Below are 6,085 nucleotides of genomic sequence, written 5' to 3'. Positions count from 1 at the left end.
CTCTCCACTAGTGACATACCAAAACTAGAAGGATGAGGGCCAGGACATCCGCGATTTCTTCAGCCTCAGCCGGAGCCCGGTGTCCACAGCGTGCAGTCCATGGTGTGGTAGTGCAAATAATGCTCAGTCTCCGAGAAGCCGTGGTGCTGGATCCTGGCTGAGCCCGCCGTCTGCTGCCGGTGGGAGAGAGGGCAGGCGGGTGGTAGAGGATGCGGGGGCTCGGGGGGCGCTGCTGGAGCGGGACCTGCTGCTAGTGAGGCCGGCTCTGTTACTGGCGGTGCAGCTGGGGCTGCTGCTCCCGTGTTTACATGTTTCAGAGCCTTCAAGTCCCCGTTGCTGCTGCCGCTGCCACCGCCTCCTGGAACAGGCACGCTGCTGCCCCCTGTTTCCATCCTTCAACCCTCCTAGCACAGGCACAGCGAATGGAGAGGCGAGCACGGGGGGAGTGAGGGGACAAACAGGTGAAAGAAAGGGGAGAGGCGGCAAACATGGAGACTAGAGAAGCAGGCAGGGGTAAAAATAGCAAACACACGAGGATAGGGGCATGAGAGAGATTAGGAATGTTACAACAAACGAGGAAGCAAGGGTCTTGGGGAGACAGAGTGGACACGTGGATATCAGGGCAGAGTGCGTAGGCTGCTTGAAAAGTGAAAGCGCTTCCGGGTAGTGCAGCCGTGTGAATCACAAGGGAGGGACAGGTCAGGCAAAATATAGTGCGTATTTAGTTAGCCAATCAGAGGAGAAGACAGGCATTTACAAATGCAATAGGACTCGTATTTACGTGAGACCTATTGCATTGTAAACAAAAGTGCTAGCGTCCAAGAAGGCAGGAACAGGAGTGGGTGGGGGGGGTTTTGGTGAGCAGAGAAGTGACGGACTGCGGGAGGGAACAGGGGAGGCAGGGGAACAAAACAGTTTTAAAAGTAAAGGGGCCGATAGCTATGGAAGGAGAAAAATGACGACATGGCCATCAGGAGGCGGGATTAAGTTGAGGAAAACCAATCAGATTGCAGCATTTAGGAATTTCGGCCAATCAAAAAGATAGCCGGAAAGTGGGCAAAGCTTCCCTCACTATACTGTATACACCATCTCTTGACGAGATAGCGCATGCGCTGCCTAGGCGAGACCTAAAAAGGGTTTCGAAATGCGTTGGCACATTTCTACCAACGGGAACAGTTTGTCTTAAAAATTGTATAGCAATTGAGAATAGTGGTTTCAAAATGTATATCCTCTTTTGCATGAAAACTAAATACCCCCGTTGGATGATATCCCAAATCTGTTCTATTTAAATCAGTCTTGATGGTTATATGGGGTACCTTATTGTTTTTCTCTCTGACTGGTAATAGTTTCAATTGATTTATGTTTGTTTAGTCTTCACTTGATTTTGCACTTCTGAAGTATTGCTTTGTAAAATCACTAATTGATTTTGTTGTATTTGTGCTAATTGTTTACTCTTTTGAACTTAATTTTTTACACCATGTAAATTGTTACACTGTGTAAATTGTGAAGTGTTGCCCATCTCCGCCAGGAGTACTTCTAAAATATGTATAATAATTTTCTAAAAAGGAATTATTAAATGATGTAGACCATCTTATTTGTGATTTTGGTCTTAGTCTGTTCAATTTTTGACAGCCATATCAAATGGTCAGCTAGATATTTCACTTTTTTGTAACTTTCTAAAAGTAGCATTTTCAGAATTGTAATTTAAAATCTGACTCCACCATAAGTTATGAATTTAAATTCGGGTTCCAGAGACACCAAACTTGGACCAGGTATATCTTCCCATTGGAAATTACACTTTTTGCTCAAATATGAATTTACCTTGAAAAAACAAAAGACGAGAGGATTTTGGCAAAACAGGAACAGTTTCTTTAAATAAACACTGCGGCTAGGAGTACAGCTTACAGAAACAGGTCTGAGTACTGTCTCAAAGTACAATCAATCCGAGCGATTTTTATACAGTTTTGAGAGCAATAAAAGTACATCCGGTGATCCTTGTTTGGCAAAAGAATGCGGGCCTTGTCTGTGGAGTCATTAATAAAAGGTCTCTGATAACAAATGCAGGTAGGCCGCGACCGTGCATGGACACAATGTGGGCCAGTGGGTGGTGTGTCCAGATGTGTGTCCAGATGCCCAGCATGAGGGGCGTGCGATTACTGCGTGTACTGTGTGTATTGTGTCCTGATTGGCTGCGTGTTCCTAACTTCATGTGGAATGTACCGTTATGGTGTTTTGGGAATGTGCGCACCCCTCTGGCCATGTGTGCTTTATTGGGGCCAATTTCCCTGGACCATTGTGGTGTCACTGCACTTATCTGGGGTCATGTGTATACCCCTCCAGTCCGGGCACGTGGCATGTAGTGGGACCCTCCCTAATGGCGCCAGGTTTCTTGACTATGCCCTTTTTCCAGAGGGTTCTTTTTGGGCTAGCTTTGGGCATCTTTTTACTGGTCTTTTGGGCGTTTTCCTAGGTTTTCATGTTATTTGCTATCTCTATTGTTGTGTACCAGAGTGGGTTACAGAGTTGTCCTGCGACCCCATGTGTTTCTGATGTGGCAGTGTTTGAGATTGTGTTATTGCCGCCCCAGATAGTGTGTATAAGGCCTTGTGTGTTAGGTGATCGCTATGCCAAATACGATGGTGAGCATATTCCAGTGTGTCACACACGGAGCTGTGATGGACTTTTGCATACTCTCTTTTTCCCTGCTCCCTCCGACTCTATTTTTATCCAGGATCTTTGGGCCTGTTATATCCGGCTGCAACCAGGACGTCTAACCGGTGACATGCTATTTTCGTTGTTTTGGAGGAACATGACCTGAAGAGCAGGCTTCTGGATGTTGGAGGGAAAGAAGGAAGCAGAATATTATTAAAATTGGAGTCTGGTGTGAGGCCAGAACTTGTCAAAATTCATCTAACCAGGGGAGGGCTGAACTGGATCAGTTGGTTGTTCGGGCGACCGTCCCCTTCCGACTGACCCGGCACTGCACAGCCCTTCACCACCTGTCGGATTTTGTGCGTTGGAGGCTATGGAGACTTCACTATTCCGAGCGTATGGAAAATCTGGCTCCCGTCACAGGTGGACAGCTTAGTTTTGGAACTGAAAGGGGGCATCCATTTGCTGGAGGCTTCTGGCATTTTAGGGTGCTGCGGTAGGAACCAGACGGCATAAAGAATTTTGGTCCCGGGCTGCAAGCCAGAGAATGGGGTCCTTTTGATTTGATTTTAGGAAGGGCCACTGGAATTATGCAACAGGATTGGGCTAATTTAAGCAGCAGAGTTAAGTAAATTATGCGCAAGAAAAGGCAAATTATGCAGCATAATGCAGCACATTTTGTAATAGTATTACTTCATTATTTTGTAATTTTTAAACTTGGTAACACTGTCTGGACATTGTTTTTTTCTTTTTCCAGAGTTTTATATGGCGCAAACTTGACACGAAGGAATCAGCACACTTTACATGAGCACCAGTTGCGTAACAGACACATTCATTTTTTGTTAGGCACAGGGAGTGATTTGCCCAGAATCACAGGATGTTGAGCATCCCTTGCCGAGACTCGAACACGATTCCCCAGCTACGAGGTCGACCCCTCTAGCTGTCAGGCTACATCCTCTCCCCGAGTACTATTTTAATTAGGGCTGGGTGGAATTGGCGTAACGCCTCTACGCGGAATTATGGAAAAAATGTGTGGAAAACGAGCGCACGTCCTGAGGGTCCGTGTGCCCGGGACAGGAGTCCCTTATGCCCGGGCAGGCTCCCCGCTCTCCCCGTCCTGGCTGGGTTGAGAAACACGGACCGGCCCCGGGGCCTGGGTTTTGGTCAGGGCCTGGGGTGTGGGAGCCCCCGGCCTGCCAAGTGTCCATCTGCCCGGGATAAGTGTCCCTGGTGCAGAGCCTCGGAGCCCTGCAAGGGCAGGCGGGAGCCCTACCACTATGGCTCGGCTCGGGGCGGGCAGATGGGAGTCCCTTTGGTTCCGGCCATCTGGTCGCACCTTTCCCCTCGGCCATCTGGTCGCACGCAATGCTTTCCAATGGGGCAACCAGGTAGCCGGGCCGCCCTGGAAGGCCCGATGGGGGCTCATTTGCCTGCCCGATCCCAGCCAGGGCTCCAGGAGGTCGGGCTCATCCGGGCCTAGGGTCCCCTGAGTCTCGCGGTGCGCAAGGGTTCCCAGAAAGAGGGGTAGCTTTCTTCCGGATTAGTAGGGGCAAGGTATGCCGGAACACCCCTCCCGGGCTGGCGGCTCTTTGCCGGGGACCAGATGGTCTATGCCTGGACAAAACCTCCCCTCTGTCCGGGGGCTCCCTCTTCCGGCGTGCCCGGGACAGGCTGCATGGGTCCCGGGCAGTCCTAGCCCGGGCATCCGGGCCCGAGAGCTCTGGTGGTCCTCCGTGTGCCCAAGGCCCTGCCGGGGTACTCGAGCCCCTGGGAAGCAGAGCCCCTGAGCCCTGCGTGGGCAGGCAGGAGCCCTACCGCGAAGGCTCGGGGCGGGCAGATGGGAGTCCTATCGGTCCCGGCCATCTGGTCACACCTTTCCACTCGGCCATCTGGTCGCACACAATGCTTTCCAATGGGGCGACCAGATGGCCGGGCTGCCCTGGAAGTCTCTGTCCTCAGTCCCGCTGTGTGGCAGGGTGCCCTGGATGGTGTCCGGCGGGCCCGGGGAGGCTTCCTCTGCGCCTCTGGGCCTGGGAGCCCTGGCTGGGTCCAGGGGCCCCGTCGGGCCCGAGTCGGGTGCTCCGGCCCTGGGCCCATCCCCCGGCCTGCTGCTCCACCAAGGGCCCAGGAAGGGGGTCCATCAGTCCCGTGCAGGCCTCCCCTGCTTGTCAAGGTGTCCGCGGGCCCCGGGTCGGAGAGCCCGTCGGGTCCCCCTTACAGCCTCCATGGCTGGGGCCCAGCTGGGGCCCTGGGCCTCCGGTCCCCCATGCCCCAGCACCCGCTCACTCTTTCGTTGGGGCACAGAGCGACCAGATGGCTTCCCTTTCGAGCCCGGCCATCTGGTCACACCTTTCCCCTCAGCCATCCGGTCGCACCTATCCCCTCGGCCATCTGGTCGCACGTAATGCTTTCCAATGGGGCAACCAGATGGCCGGGCTTGCCTGGAAGTCCAGATGAGGGCTCATTTACCTCCCTGATCCCAGCGAGGGCTCCAGGAGCTCGGGTACATTCCCGGCTTGAGTTCCCTCTGTCACCTCGTGTGCACGGATTACAAGAAATGGGGGTAATTTTCCTCTGGATTACTAGGGAGAAGGTCAGTCAGACCTCCGTGAGGTCCGGCGATTCTGAAACAGGGGAAGGCAGAACCCGGGCATGCCCAACGGGGCCCCCAGGGGCCCAGGTACGCACCTGCCTCTCAGCCCCTTACCGATGGTCCTTTTTCTCCAAGTTTGCTCAATCAGACCTCCATGAGGTCCGTCGATTCTGAGACAGGGGAAGGCCCCCAGGGGCCCGGGTCTGCGCCTGCCTCTCAGCCCCTTCCTGATGGACCTTTCCTTTGAGCCTGCTCGCCCCGGGAGCAAGCAGGGATGTGAAGCCACCATACAGGGCGGCTTGCCAGGGGATGCCCTGGCTGTGCTCTGATCGATTGGGCACTCTTGGTCCGTTTAGGGATGGACTGCTTGGCCAGCCTCTGCTGTTGTTTCAAGCAAGGAGCTTCCACCCAGCATGGACCGTCTGACTCGAGGACCTGCCGCCTGCTGGAGGCCTTTCACCCTACCCAGCAGAGAGAAGGCCGATCGTGCCCCCCAGTGGTCCGAGCCGAGCAGAAGGGGTCGGGTGGCGCCAGGCCCTTGGATGCTGCTGCCCGACAGGTTCATAGGCCCCGTGCACCATGCCGTCACCCCTCTCCGCCCAGCACATTTCCACGATGGCTCGGAACGACCGTTCTGAGGGATGTTGCCGCTGCCAGGCTCTGGCACCCCTGCGTCTCGCTCAGGCTGTGCCTTGGCCTGCCTTTCCCTTCCGGGGGAGACAGCTGAGCCCGTCGGTGCCCGTGCGATCGCACCTCTCCACACCCCTTCAGCGAGCCCTCCCGCCCAGGCGGGCGGGCTCCTTCCCCTAGCAGGCTCCCGAGAGGGAGGGGTGCGCGAAG

General features: G+C 54.3%; 1 long non-coding RNA gene across 1 annotated transcript in view; it reads right to left on the bottom strand.

Moving 5' to 3' along the window:
* LOC146810549 (uncharacterized) overlaps nucleotides 1-326 on the bottom strand; it is a 164,929-nt gene extending 164,603 nt beyond the window's left edge. The window contains exon 1 of the long non-coding RNA XR_014965700.1: nucleotides 20-326. This is a non-coding gene — a long non-coding RNA (uncharacterized LOC146810549). The remainder of the gene's footprint in view (nucleotides 1-19) is intronic.
* Between the last annotated feature and the right edge of the window lie 5,759 nt (nucleotides 327-6,085).

Source organism: Triturus cristatus, chromosome 7 (genome assembly GCF_964204655.1).
Source record: "Triturus cristatus chromosome 7, aTriCri1.1, whole genome shotgun sequence".
Lineage (NCBI taxonomy): Eukaryota > Metazoa > Chordata > Amphibia > Caudata > Salamandridae > Triturus > Triturus cristatus.
Note: the sequence above shows the minus strand (reverse complement) of the source record. Positions and strands in the feature narration are given on the sequence as shown.